Source organism: Rhinopithecus bieti, unplaced genomic scaffold (assembly GCF_001698545.2).
Source record: "Rhinopithecus bieti isolate Rb0 unplaced genomic scaffold, ASM169854v2 scaffold_15436, whole genome shotgun sequence".
In the NCBI taxonomy this organism is placed as follows: Eukaryota; Metazoa; Chordata; class Mammalia; order Primates; family Cercopithecidae; genus Rhinopithecus; species Rhinopithecus bieti.
In genome coordinates, this window is record NW_016808313.1 from 782,166 (window position 1) to 797,949 (window position 15,784).

At 42.4% G+C, this 15,784-nt stretch overlaps 1 pseudogene; it reads left to right on the plus strand.

Annotated features, from left to right (window-relative positions):
- The first annotated feature begins 11,416 nt into the window (after positions 1–11,416).
- On the plus strand, positions 11,417–11,750 carry LOC108538374 (60S ribosomal protein L35a pseudogene; annotated as a pseudogene).
- The last annotated feature ends 4,034 nt before the right edge of the window (positions 11,751–15,784 follow it).

The window sequence follows — 15,784 nt, forward strand, 5'->3', positions numbered from 1 at the left end:
TACATCCACCATGTCCAATGAACACCATTATAAAAGTAAATGGAGAAGTCACTGTGCTTAGAGAATTTAGCATCTAATGTTCAGGGGCTCATCTTTCCCTTGCTAGAAGTCTGTGCTGTCCCTTCACGGTGCCTTTCTTCCATAAAAGGAAACAATAATATTTATATCCTATTCATAGGAAGATGGAAGTGCATTACATGAACATACGAGCTCTAATGGACTTTAAGTTCTAAGGAAAAAGTTGCTGAACAAGGACAATGTGCTTTTAAAAAACTGACCATTGCACACAGAGCCAGATACTTTAACACTACTGCATTCTTTCTCTCTCTTTTTTTTTTTCTACAAGATGTCATATTGTATCTTTGCAAGGCTTCCAGCAAACAGGAGGGCTCATCAATTCAACCTAAAGCTATTAAAATGTTACTTTGTTAGCAATAATTAAGGTGTGCAGCCAGGGCTCCCTATAGATCACACTCAGAGTCAGGGTCATATTTTTCTCCTATAGCACCTCAGATATCTTAAATTACCAAGTAGTCAGGGGAGGAGGGGCAAGCTGGGGGCTGGGCAGGAAAGGAGAAAGGGAGGAAGATGCTTGCCTTACACATAAAAGTAGAAATAATAAATGACGCTTTTCCTACGAGAAAAGAAGGGATTGGCATAGGACTGTTTTCTTATGCCAAGCCCTCATAAAAGTTTTTAAAAATATTTTCTCTCAATCTGTTGAAATGTTTAAAACAAATGTTAGTCTGATTTTTTAAAAAAGCATTTTTTAAATTAGACTTTTTAAGTCATCAGAGGCACTAAAATTCTCCTTCAGCTTTGGCTGATAAAATATGTACATTCTCTATACCACAGCACCAGGAAACGTTATGTCCTCCATGTCATGTTTTCTTCTTCCTTTTGTTTTCCTTCTTAATCTTATTTCCATCTCTGGGTTGTGTCTTTAGCTGCACAAGGAAACTGCACTTCATTGCTCTTTCTTTTTCTGTGCTCTTATTCACCCCACCCACCTCGTAACACTCTCATGAAATCAGAAAGTCATGAAATTTAGTCAAAGAAAGCTTTCTATAGAAAAATCCCTTGTATGAAAATTTGAGGTTGCAGGGTATTCAAAGGAAGGTTCATGGAACCTTGGAACTCAAGTTTATGAGGAAACACTAGAAGCAAAAAAAGGCTGGGACTGTGAAACCTGGAAATAGAGTCAATTGTCTAATGTGAGGCTGATAATGGGTAAAAATATCTTCCTGTTTCTGATTCTTATTCTCCGTGTGTGCATAAGGACTCTAGGGTACAGGAAATACATTGCACTGTACATTGGAGATGTTTTTGACCATGAAAGAAATCCAGGATCCTTACGAACCTATGGGGTAGAAGTCTGATGCAATGGAAATAGTTTCAAATGTGGAGATGGGAGTCCCAGGTCTTATTAGCTCTGCGACATTGACCTCAACATCTAAGTGTCTCCTTTTTTCATCCATTAAATGGAGATACCTCTTACCTCACAGTGTTGTTATGATAATTAGATCAGATAATGTATGTAAAAGAGCACCATAGATCATAAAGTGGTATCCCAACATTATTTTTGTTAAGTTCTGTGATAAATTGGGTTCTCTATCCCAATTCTTTGTCCCTGGTCACGTGACTGCTTGGACAATGAAATTTGGCCAGACGGTATATCAGCTGCCAATTCCTTGCGTCAGCCTGAGGTGCCACACATTGCTGCTCTCCCTCCTGCACCTTGCCATTGTCATGAGAAAAGTATGCCCTGACTAGCTGACTGGTCCTTGAAAGATGAAAGATCTAACCTGTACCTTAGGGGAGTGGTTCTCAAATGTTAGTAGCAGAATGACCTAGAAAGCTCATTAAATCACAGATTGCTGGGACCCAGCCCAAGAGTTCCTGATGCAGTCGGTCTGGGGTGAGGTCTGATGGTTTGCATTTTAGATAAGTTTCCATGTGTTGGTGAGGCTGCTAGTCCAGTTATTTTTGGAACTTGCTCCCTTCTTTCCTCCCCTCCTTCCTTCTTTCTTTCTTTCCATCCTTCCTCCCTCCCTTCCAGTGTATATACCAACCCTCTATCACAGGTCATTTGTGTTCTAAAAGAGACTAATAGGTACAATTTTATCCTATCAATGACTGGTGTGACTGAATTTAAAATTCAGTTTCAAAGTTGCTTCTGAAGAACATTTAAAATAGCTTCTAATTACCAGAGTGAGAACAGAGAGACAGAGTAGGGAAAAGAATGAAGCCTCAGAACCACAGACTTAGAGATGCCCAATGACGCCCAGACCATAGCAGTCAACTCCCAGGGTAGCTTGAGGACATGTGAGCTAAATCAATGCCCACTGTTGCACAACACTAAGAATCTGTGGTCATTACATAGCAATAACTGACCAACATAAGGTAATTGCTCAAACAAGTTATAGATTAAAGAATATATGATTGTCTTTGCAGTAACCAGGCTTCTGAAAGTGAGGCAAGAGATAACCCCTAGATTACAACTGTTGGGCAGTTCTGAAAGTCTTTAAAAGGCCATGGGACATTGATTTTTCCTGAGGAACAATCTCCCGCTTCTTCTATTTATCAAGTTTCCTCTGCTCCATCCTGTTCCTTTGTCTATTTCTCTGCTCTCATTGTAAATGTTCCTAGAGATTTGTCAAATATTTTTCAGAAGCAGATTTGAAGGCATATTCTAAATTCAGCTATACTAGTGACTGAGGGAATGAACTTGTTTCCACCTGTAATATGAAAATGATGTACCCAGTGGAGGGAAGAAAGCAGGGAAGAAAGAGAAGGAGGGAGGGAAGGAGGAAGGATGGACTTGCAGAGCTCCATAGAGTCTGAGGAGCTCTCTGTTCAATGACCCACCGCATCAATTTTTATCAATCTCCCTGAGTGTCCACTTGAGGGACAGGAGAACCAGTGGGAAGGTAGGACTTCTGCTACTCTAGGTACCATTCTGTGTTTGAGGAACTGGGTATCTGGTGTGGATGTGCAGCAGACAACTTCCTTCTCTAGATTGTAAGCTCCTCAAGGGCAGAGATTTTTGTTCCATTCACTGATGAATCTCAAAAATCTACAGTAGTGCCTGGCACACTAGGCATTCAACAAATATTTGTTGAATTGAAAATGAACTGAATTGCCCTGAGACCAGGCCATGGACAGTTTCTGGAAGTAGCAGGTTACCAGGCAGATGAACTATCCCCCCGGCCTCACAAAGCCAGTGCCCTCTAGGATGGTCACCAACTCACAGCTCCCAGCACTGCCCATCCCTGTAACAGCAGTGACACCTGATTTCAAGAGCCAGATATTCCACTTATTATATTCAACTGCTTCTTTTTCTCTTGAATCCTTTTTATTAGTGCTCTCATTTTCCACTAGGCTTCATTTCCTCTAAGCCTTTATCCCTCCATTATTCCTTACTGTGACAACATTATCACACGGCAATTAGGACAGTTTTTGCTGTTATGAAGTATTTAATCCGCTTTTCATGTCAACATTGAGATGGAGATGGCATAGTATTTTACACCTTTGGAAACTGAGGCATAGGGGAGATGAGCAATTTGCCCAACATCACCTGGCAAGCAGGTGGTGGAGCTGAAACTTGAGATTGCTAACAGGAGTGTTCGCGCTACTCATCCACACTGCATAAAAAGTGTTTGGTTATTTTCTGGGCCAGTGTTAAGCCTGTGACTCTGGTAAACCCTATTTAGGTCTCTGGGACTATAAAGCAGAATGTTAAGTGCCATGCTTCATCAGAGTGACAAAAAGTCTCCCACTTCTAGAAGACTCTACAGCTTGCGAATCACGTTCAAACACAGTCCCATTTGATAATGAAGGACCCTCCCTAGTTAAAGTGATGGCTTTCTTGACTGACTCCCTCAAGTTCTGCAAGCAAAAAAAGTACCCAGAATGTCACAGTGATAAATAATGCTACATTGATTCTGCCGCTTTCCAAGTCCCACAGGTCCCTGGATTGAGCTGGGCTGCAGCCCTAAAAAAGTAGATGATTCTGTGTGCCTCACACTGGAGTCTGAAAGTGAGATCATTGAAAATGGTGCAAGAGTAGGGAGCAAGAGACAGCAGGAACGGGAAGTCTCCACACCACTGAGGTAAATGCTGACAGGAGTATGCACAGTAAAATATTTTACTACGAAGCAGAATTACTCCAAAGACTGATGGACTTGCTCGCGAGACCCACTCACATTTATGAAGGTCATAAGTTACAGGCGTCCAGCTCACTCACAGGAGCGCAGCCATCACCTTTTATGGGTGAAACTTCCTGCAATATATTAAACTCTCCAGAAAACAGACAAGGGGTTTATGGCAAACGATAACTTTAATGCCCAGAAACCATTCGGTGATTTTGGGAGGATTATTAGTAACAAGGGCAAGATGCTGAGTCGTTTCCAGGCACTAGGCTCTCTCTCTCCTGCCTGCTCATGCCAATCCTCTTTTCTCCCCTGAATGCTGGCCAGAAATGTGGACCCCGAGCCCCACCTACAGTAAGAGGGGATGTGAGGAAGCAGTGGGTGAAAGAGGGCTGACCTTTATTGGCTGAAGAGTAGACATGGCCCTGAAGGGAAGAGGGGCCTCATCAGAATCCTTAGGCTGGAACCGAGACTATTGCTGAGAACCCTTAAAGGACAGGTGGTCACAGAGACACCCAATATCACTGCAACTTGTTGCCAGGAATCAGGAGCTGTTCCTGTATGAGTCCCCAACCACCCCTCATTTGGAGGAAGTTATTAAAAGGACAAGGCTGGGGTCACTTTAAGAAATGCTTTGCTCTGCCTGACTTAGAAGAATCCCTGAAGGCCTTTTCTGTTAAAATCTGAGCACTTTTGAGTTGGTTTGTTCCAAGTCCTCCTCAGAAATGCCTTCTAACCTCAGCTGTCACAGCTGTATGCAGATGGCTGTCGGCTGGTGGAGGGGTTGTCAGAAGGCAGGCCAAAAGATCTGGGCGTGGAGGAGTCTGCAAAATGTCCCATCCAGGAGGCTCAGACTCGGTGACTCCACAGCACATGGCATCTCATTTCCTAGGGTCGGGAAAGGGCAAGATCACTGGACTGGGAGTCAGGACTTGTGCATTAAAGTCATAATCTTGGATCATATGCACATCAATCACTGCAACTCTCAGGGGCTTTGTTTCCTGGCTCATAAAAGAGATGGCCAAAATCCTCCCATGGAGTCCTTTATTGCTGTACTCTCTGATCATGACTTCTTGCCTGGGTTCTCACCAAACAAACACTGGCAGCACTCAGAACCAGTTCTCCAAATGGGATTTAGCCTTTTTTTTGTTTTCCCTATGGAACTTTTTATAAAAAGCATGTTTAGATCATTCTTAGTGATTGAGCATCAAACTTTGGAATCCCCTTGAAGAGAAAAGGGAAGAGGCTGGGTGCGGTGGCTCACGCCTGTAATCCCAACACTTTGGGAGGGCGAGGTGAGATCATGCCACTGCACTCCAGCCCGGGTAACAGAGTGAGACTCAGTTTCAACAACAACAACAAAAAAAAAAAAAAAAAAAAAAAAGAGAGAGAGAGAGAAAGCAAGAAACAAAAGCAGAAAGTACCCTGTCAAGAAAGTACAAAGACCTGACTTTTAGTTCTCATGGAGTCTTCAACTGGCTGTGCATTGCTTCTTGAGTTGCACTTCTACTTCCTCCTCCATACACTGAGCAGGATAATAACTGCTTACACTTACAATGGTTTACTATGTGTTAGACAGTGTTCCAAGAGCTTTCCATGTGTGTTTTGTATACTCATTTAATCCTCACAACTCTTTGAGGTAGAGATTATTATTATCCCCATTTTACAGATGGGGAAATCAAGGTGTAGAAAGGTTTGGTAACCTGCTCAAGGTCTTACAGTGAGCAAGAAGCAGAAATTTAAAACTCAGGCTGTCTGGCTCAGAATCCAGCATTATACAGCCGAGATTTTTAAGTCCTCTAGGATGCTAGTTCACAAACTCTTGTGTTTATCTGCATGATCTGTGAAGCGTTACAAACTCTTGTGTTTATCTGTATCATCTGTGAAGCATCTAAAATATTCAGGTTCTGAACTGTCTTCTAGGGATTCTGATTTAGCAGTAATGTGACAGGTTCTAGGACTTCGTATTTGTATCAAATGTCAAAGGCACCTAAATTAGGTGATTGAAAAGTCACAGCACTCTGAGACGCACTGTTCTAGAGTAGCTCCATATGTTTTAGGAGCCTTTGCGGGGAGTTAGGGACAGATTGAGTGGGTGGACGACATCTTCCTGTCTTTGAAGACTTTCCCATCTACTTTGGGAGAAACCCCATAGACAGCATATTAAATCACAAGGTGGCTTAGAACACCCGCCCCTTCCCATCAGGTGGCTGATCCTTTTCATCCCATCCAGGTACAACTCAAACAGTAGCAGCCTCACCTCTAGTACACTGGGGCAAGGACTCATCTCCCTGGAGTCCCTCGCCTGTCTGCTGCTTCTCCACTCCTGTGACCTGTGGCTCTCAACATAGTCCAGGGCCATGGGGCAGCTCCAGGATTGGGGTCAATGGAGGGGTGGACTCAAGGCAGATTTTACCTCCCTTTCCTTCATGTGAGTGCAAAAGGAAGAGGCAAAGCCATCTGCACCCTAAGGGACAAGCTTTATCCAGGGAGGGTACTCTCTGGTAACTGCTTGAGGAAGTAACCAGGCAGTATGACAAACTATTTGTTTCTCTTCTTTATGAAGGAGAGACTGTCCTTCCAGTTGCTGACAAAAGTTTCACATTCCTTCTGCTTTCCCCCAGTGCACATATGGGAGAAAATGCATACATGAACTTGCACACAGATCAAGCCCTCTCTCCTCCTACCCCCATCTGTGCATCTGAACCAGCCACCTGCACGCACTGTAACCCATCACTCTTTTTCATGGATCTGGCTGTGGCTGTGTGTTTGGTTGTCTATTAGGGTGTCTCTATCTCCCATCATACCTTCCTGTCTTTCTTTGTTATTAACTCTAGGTCATCTGTTCCTCGAGGACAGGAGTTGATTTCTGCAAACTTCCTTGTGTTATGTTCACATTCAAGTTACCAGGTATGTAGGCCTTTAATACAGACATGGCTCATGGGCAAGATTCATTTGATGCTTCTAGAGTCCAAAGAACTTTTCTTTTATATGCATACAGCTATCTGTCTTTCAAAAATGTTCTAAAGGGAAAGTTTCTGATGCTATCAGCAAAGTTTGAAAATCACTTGAATTTGTTTCCAATATCTCTGTTTTAAATAATCCTACATAGTGTTGTTCCCCAGTTTTCTGACACCCCAAACGGTTTGCATGATATTCACCAAATAATTGCCAAAAATATTTAACAAGACTGCACTAAGTTTACCAATGAGACTTAATGACTATGAGTTTTTTAAAACAATGAAAGTACATATAAAACACTGTTAGTAGATAAATATTAGTTATCATCAATACTATAATTATTAAAATAATTAATAAGTTAATTACTATTTAAAAATGTTTCCCATTGTTAATATCAGTCTAAAATGTCTAATCAGTCTAAAATTTTTATGACTTTTCCAATAAATTCATATAACTGAATTTCTAGCTAGTTCACACTTCTTTATCTTGTTCATAAGGATATCATTTAAAATACTGTCAAATATCTTGCTGAAATAGACATGTGGCATTTTCCTGATATGTCAGTCTAATAATCATAGCAAAATAAAGACATGCATTGGGGATGTATGAATTGTTCAAAGTCAATCTATGCTAATCCTTGAGACTACTCCTTTCTTTTATAAATACTCTTTGTGTTAATTTTCTATTTGAGAATTTTCCTAAACAATACACATTTATTTTATAGTATGCAGTTTCTAGCTTCAATCATTTTCTCTTTCTTGATAACTTTCATAGGCTTTTACTTTTCTTATCTCATATTTGATATGGTTTCTCAAAGATCACGGCTCTTTAGTCCTGTCTGAACGCTGTCTATTTACTAACAGGATGAGAACAAAGTCCTTTCATCTGCACCTAGGCACTAGGACTCCTGCAAAGAGCTGAGGTCTTTTCCTACCACTTCCACAGCTAACTTGGGCTGTAATTCCTTTCTGCTGTGAGGATCTTATTTTCGAATAAAAATAGAAGTAAATGAAGCGTTAGAAATTGTCCTCCATCTTGGATAAAGTGTAAGTGAGGTTCGGCAAGTGCTGAATGCCCTGAAAAGTGCCCATGCCACACGGAATTAGAACAGCAAAGTGCCGTGCCACACAGAATTAGATCAACGAGGCATGTTTCTCTCTGAGCACCAGTAGGAATACTTCATCATCCTTAGAACAGCTTGCATGGGAGAAAGTGCTCCTTAAGTTCTGATCTGCTATCCTTTCCGGAATATCTTGGTTCACAAAAGTATGATTCTTTCATTTCATCTGAAATTTCACTCGTTCCTTAAAGAAGCAGAGGCAGAAACAATTTCTGGATGTTTTTCATTTAAATATGCTGAACAATCTTGTTCACGAAACATATTCTAGTATCTAAGCCTCAATTCTGATACTAGAGATTTTAGTTTATGGCTTCTTCTTCTTTCTTCAGTGAGCTGGAGGACGTCTCACAAAAACTGACATTCTGTGTTAGGTGATGAATATGCTTCGTATAAATAAAGAATAACGACGGGTTATCTACTGAATGGTAAGTATGATACCAAACGCTGCGTGCCATGGACTGAATTGTGCTGCTTCCAAATCCACACGCGGAAGCCCTAAGCCCCAGTGTGACTGTGTTTGGAGATTGAGATTTTAAGGAGATAATTAAGGTTAAATGAGGTCATAAGAGTAGGGCCCTGATCTGATATTGATGTCCTTATAAGAAGAGACACCAGGCTGGGTGCGGTGGCTCACACCTGTAATCTCAGCACTCTGGGAGGCCGAGGTGGGTGGATCACTTAGGTCAGGAGTTTGAGATCAGCCTGGCCAAAATGGTGAAATCCCTTCTCTACTAAGAATACAAAAACTAGCCAGGCATGGTGGCAGGCACCTGTAATCCCAGCTACTTGGGAGGCTGAGGCAGGAGAATTGCTTGAACCTGGGAAGCGGAGGTTGCAGTGAGCTGAGATGGTGCCATTGCACCCCTGACCCTAACTTATGAAGACACACCAGGAAGGTGGCCATCTGCAATCCAGGAAGAGAGCCCCCACCAGAAACCCATCCTGCCAGGCCTTGATCTAGGACTTCCAGCCTCCAGAACCACAAGAAAATTAATTTCTGTTGTTTAAACCACCCAGTCTGTGGCATTTTATTATGACAATTTGAGCCGTTGTATATGCTGTGAAAAGAGTATAGCTACTGGATAAGTGCTGTACTTAAATTTTAAATCTAACCAAAGTTAGGCTCTTAATTGTTGGCTGATCTTGGACAAGTGGTTATCCTCCTATCATCCTTCTTCGTACGTAAAACAGGGCTAACTTTATGAGGCCTGTCTCACAGGATTATTTTTTAGATTAAAAGAACAATGTGTGAAGCCAGTTGTTTTCATGCTTTGCTGCAGATTGGAATCATTCAAGGATCTTCTAGAAAATGCCGATGCCTGTCTCTCACCCCCAGTTATTGTGGATTAACTGGTATAGGGCATTGAGAGTTTTAAAACCTTCCCAGGTGATTGAAATATGCAACAAAGTTTGGGAACCAAGGTATTAAAATATTAGATACAGAACAGGTATCTGTTAAATAGTGGCTTTTCCCCCTTTGCTTTTTCTTCCCTGATAATACAGAAGCAATGTGCTTTAATTTTATATCTGAGTGGAACAAGATGTGTCATTTTGGTGAGAATTGACGGCCTGAACAAGATAAAGCTCTTGCTGTCATGGGGCTGACATTCTCATGGAGCATCTTTTCATATAAATATTGCTTCTATAGTCATCTCCCATGTTTAGACTGTCCAGGTTCCTGAAGATCTGCAGTCTTTGTTAATTTCTCAAATCAGGATGCACACTTGTCTTCAATCTCCCTCTTTTCTTCTCCCCTGTCACCCCTGGCCTCCAGTAAACACACCTCTGGCTAGCACCTATTTCCAGCTTCCAAGTCTCTCAGATCCAGGATAGCTGCTGTGAGAAGTAAGTGGATGCACCTCCCAGCTGGTCTGTCACTTGGTGTAAAGGACGCACCTGCCTTCTGCCCCTTGGGGTTATCTCGCAGCTGGGTACTCTCAAGGGACACCCTACTTCCTTTACTCCTACATTTCAACATGAAATTACTCACTTACCTAACTGCTCATTCTTTGGAGGCAAGTTATCTCCAGGACTTGAAAACTAATCAACAACTAGGTATTTGTTTTAGTGCTGGGAATTGCAAAATGACCAGTGCCTTTTATCCCTTAGTTCTGATTGTCATTGACTTGCAACATCTCATGAATCAGTTTCTGGGGCAAATCTGCCCTGAATGGCTTCTTCTCCCAACACCATATTGCTTTCTGGGAGGTCCTTTTGGCATTGTCTTAAATTGAATTCAAGTTATGAATGTGGAATTCTAAAATCACAAGGCACATGGTTGGTACCAGAGAAGATGAATGCTGACATCCCACTGGGCTTTGAGCTCCAAGACTGTCCCATAGAAGCGTTTCCAATAGAAATGGAGAAGAGGAGATATAGCAAAACTACCTACAAACTTAAAAAATATATATGCACATCCTCCCCTCTGGTTCTACTCTACCCTGGTTGGCTGAAGGGGAATACCCAATGTGTTTATTTGGGAAAAAAATCTTCATCAACCACTGCATCAGTAACTTTGTTATTACCATGCCTTTAAGAATTACTGATTTAGTGACCCAATACACTTGGCTGTAAATCAGTTCTTTCCAACCTCTGCTTGATCATTAGAATCATTCCCACAGCTTTTACAAAACACAGATTCCCAGGTCCCACCCCAGATTGCTAAGTCAGAATTTTTTTAAGTATAGTCTATCCTCCATATTCGTGGGTTCTACATGCACAGATTCAACCGACTTTAAATGAAAAAATGTTGAAAGCAAAGAAAATCAATAAATCAAATAAAAATATCAAATAAAACAAAAAATAACAGAAAAATGTTAAAGTATAATATAACATTTATAGCTTTTACATAGTATTAGGTATTATTAGTAATCTGGAGATGATTTAAAGTATATAGGAGAATGTGTATAGATTATATGCAAATACTAAGCCATTTTATATGAGAATCTTGAACATCTGAAGATTTTGGTATCCGAGGGAGTCCTGGAACCAATTCCCCCAGGATACCGAGGGACAACTGTAGTATCAGAAGACTGTAATTAGAAAAAAGGCTCCAGGTGATTATGGCATTAGCCAGGGCTGAGAAGCATTGACATGGTAAGTAAGAGCCTGGATGTTGCTTTTCTCTTCCCGCCATCTTGGCTCCTGTGGAGGCCTGCTGGGAACAGGACTTCTAAAAGAAAATATGTTTGGGAGGCTGTGGTCCAAGGCCGTTTTTACTGGCTATGAGCAGGGTCTCCGGAACCAAAGGGGAGCACACAGCTCTTCTTACAGCTGAAGGTGGTTATGCCCGAGATGAAACAGAATTCTCTTTGAACTAGAGATGCGCTTACGTATACAAAGCAAAGAACAACATAGTGACCCCTGGCGGCAAACCAAACAAAACCAGAGTAATCTGGGGAAAGGTAACTCGGGCCCATGGAAACAGCAGCATGGTTCGTGCCAAATTCCAAAGCAATCTTCCTGCTAAGGCTATTGGACACAGAATCCGAGCGATGTTGTACCCCTCAAGGATTTAACCTAAGAAAAAGTCAATAAATAAACGTGGATTTGCGCTCTTTAAAAAAAAAAAAAGAGCCTGGATGTTGCACCCAAATGTGGAATAAATCTCTGTAGGTGTTGCAGCACCTAACACCTTACATCTCAGAGGTGCTCATAAATCATAATCAAAAGTTGCCATTATTGAGAACCTGTTGTATGTATGTAATGTACCGGGCGCTTTATATGCATTATTTCACTCAGTTCTCACAATAATCAACTTCATGCGTAAAGTTCAGAGAGATTAAGGCTCCCTGTGTCAGAATCCAGATTGCCACCCAGGGCTGATTCCACAGTTCATGCCTACTTCACACCACATTCTCCCCACCCCATGAGTGTTGAATGCAGCATGATTCATCAATCTTTTAGCCCCTCCTAAAAACTAGACCCCCTAGTCTCAAATGAACAGTCATTCACTGCCTCACACACACCTAAAATTAAGACACTTAAGCATGTAAAGGCAGATAAAACTGCACAATTCCTGGTAAATGACTGCATGGGAGCTTTTAGGTGGCCAAAAATAGGTGACTTCCAAATTTAAAGTTTTAAGCATTCATCATCCAGTGGGCATATACAGCACCTCAGAACAGGACTGACTAGGAAGGGCTGGCATCCAGAGTTTGAGGAGCCAGGAGGAAGTACACTGGTGGTTTAAGGGGCAAAATTTGAACTGCGAAGGGAAAGACACTTGGAAGGATTCTAGTATGAAGCAAACTGCTTGCTGAGTTATCACTTTTTTCTCCTAAACAGCGTTTCATAAAGTACACATCTTTAACGCCCTAGAGTGGCATTTTACATTTAACCACAGGTCCCACATGTTGGTTTACACGTGAAAGTAGACATGTGATATTGGGATCCCTAGAATGGACATATGCAATAAGGTAGGCAGATGCTGAATTCAGAGAGGTCAACTAAGGGAGACTGGGTAGATGCAGGCAAGGTCCAGAGACCAGTAAGTTAAGGAAGCTGCTCCAGCCAGAAAATGATACTGGGCTTGGCTGAGTGTGATGGGTTCTGGGCTGACAGACCATGGATGGAGACAGAAAGCTGACAAAGGTCATTGAAGGCCTGAAGGCAAATAAGGAGACCTCTCAGTCCCCATAAATCATTAGTATCTCTAAGTGCTGTAATCAATCCACCCCCCAGAGAATTCTGTGAATTAGAGTCAGAGAATCTTCCAGTTTTCAAGATGGAGGCAGCTGGAGAAGATGTGAAACCACAGCTTAACCTGTCTTTCCTCTGTGCACATGCATAGACATATACACACATGTGTGCATACATACACACACTCGCCAGACCCCTGCCACTTCATATGCACATCACTCCATCACCTGGTCCTTCTTTCAGGACATCCCCTTATTTTCTCGTTTTAAGCACCCTAAAGGACCCCAGTGTGAGTGAAGATTCAGAACAACCTCAGCTGAGTCTGAGGCTGAAGTCAGGTGATGTTTGCCATGCCCGTTGGCTTCATCATGGTGTCCAGGAGCAATTGAATGAGAGTCCAAGGGTAAAGAACACGTCATAAGGAAGGCAGTTGTCTATTCAGAGATGCAGGGAGGCAGTGAATCCTTCTAACAAAGGGCATTCTTGCCTTTTAGTTCATTCTGGTGCTGTCATTGATCCAGAAACTGAGTCTTAACGCCTCATTTGTCCAGAAGTACATCTCCCCTTGGTTGGGTAAATGGTGCCCAGTGATACAGTGAGATCTTCACAGGGAAGTTTTTCGCCCCTCATTGCTTTGCATGTTAAAAGGCTCTTAGTTCGTTTTAATTAAAAGATCATGGGCACCGCACCTACTCGCTGGGAACACGTCATACAGCTTCCTTGTGTTTAAGAGAGAGGGCTTCCACATTTGACAACAGGTTGGCAGGAATAGTGGGATGAAGAAAAAGAAGAGGTTAAGGGTGATGCCCAGATTTCTGAGTTAGGCAACATAGCTGAGGGTGTGTGGTGACCAAGGTAGTATTTTCATAAGTAGAAACTGATTTTTCAGGAGGACACGTAACCATCTACTGACCTGCTTCCTCTGCACGTGATTCCTCCGGATCTTTCCTGCTCCTGTCTTCCACTGCTTTCCTCCCATTCCTACTAGCCTCTTAGCAATCAGACCCTTTCTCCCCCTCCTACTCTCCCTGCCTTGTGATAGCTCCCACTGTTAATCCCCTAATAAATGCCTTACACTTAGGTGTATGACCCAGTGAGTTCTTCAAAACACTTTCACATACATCCTCTTGTTCTTCCCTGCAAAACAACCTTCCTCTTTAACCGAAAAGGCACCTTCATAGGTTTGCTTTTCTCCAAATAGTAAAACATGTGAAGACTGCTGTTTTTTGGCTGTTTTACTTGTGTGTTTATTTCTGTTCGTTTTGTCAGTCTATCTGACTTACTGTTGCTTTATTTTAGGTTCTGCATTACTCACTGGCAGAGGCTAGTGCATACCATGCTCAAAGCAGCAAGCCCTGAGAATGCTGGAAATTCGGGATCATGTTAGTCAGGAGTAAAGTTTGCTGTACTAGACCCGTGCACTTAGAGGTGTCTGACAATGGCCCAAGCTGCTTTAGGAGGTGGTAAGACCCCCAACCAGTGGAGGTGTTCAAATAGCAACAGGATGGCTTTTCCACATGTTGTAGAGGAAATGACGGATAGAGTAGGTTAGATTGAAACCCCCTATGCTTCCTATTAACTTCTCTGATTTTCTCATTACATGAAAATATTGGCCAAAATTTTGTGGCAAAGAATATCTGAGGGTTTTGTTTTCAGAGAAACCTTTTGTGCATGTAAATTTTGATGGGCCCTCCCCCTTAAAAGTAGCCTTGGGTGAAATTTTTTGGTCTTCATTCAGTTTTTCCTTCCTTTAGCACTACATAGTGCCAGCTAGGTCTTAAAGCAAATGCCTGTTGGTAACTTCTGAAGGCAAAGCCCTTCCCATGGAGCCAGACCCCTCAGCCAGAAGCTAATGAGTCAGTAAAGGCCAGGCAGGAGAATCGACGGCCCCCTCATGCTCCTGGACTGATTAGTTCTCCCTGTCTTTTACTTTCTTTTTAAACCTCCTGGCACTTTAAAAATCCAGTCCTCAGCATGCTCCTGGGCTCTTTCCCCAAGCATCATTTAGTCTCGAGAATGAAAACCATTTTCATGTTAGCCTAAGGAAGCATTTCCCAAAGTGTGATTGGGGAACACTTGCCTTAATAGGTGCTTCTGGTAAACAGGTCCTTCTGCTCAAATGTTACTGCCCGTGTTCTTTCCCTCTGGAAGGTTTCAGTGTGCATTTGCGTGTAAAAAGCTTTGAGAAATCCTGCACAAAGAAACCTATTGCAGTTTGTTAACCCAGAATTTGCCAAATGTATTTGATCATAGAAATATTTTTCTAGAACATTTATTTTGGAAGTGGAGGAGCGGGAGGGGAACGGGACTATGGCAAATCAGTTGGTACCTGGAATCAGTGTGGCCTGAACAAGGCAAAAAATGATTATATCATTCACAATTAAGGGAAATGATTTTGGTTTCTGGATTATGTATTGTTTGGAGCAACTATTCTATGGTGCCCACCTCCACCTCCAGGCACATTGGCATAAATGACGGAGAGTTGGCAATATTATCAGTCTTTCAGCAACAGCAAGTCCCAGGTGCCTCCCTCTGGAATTAGTCTTTGATGAGTGTTATCGACTTAGCTCCAAGTTGCTGGCTATTCAGGGCAGGATAACCTTCATCTTCACAACTGTGCCCAGGTCGTGCCTGCAGCTTCCTCTAGGAGCAAGGGTATTTCATCTTCCAACTCCAGGGCATTTGTCTGCAGCACCTGGAGTAGAACGATAACTCCTGCCATGGGATGCTCCTGGCAATTCACTTGGCAGGAGTGAGGGGCTCAGAGGCTCTCTTCACAAATCTCTAAATCAACCGGCCATGCAGATGCGGGAGCAGTAGCAGCTGTTTCAGAGGCAAAGGCCATTCATCTTCTGCCTTTTATTCTCTTGTTTCTGGGGAACCTGGAAGAGTGAAGTTGTCTGCCACCAAG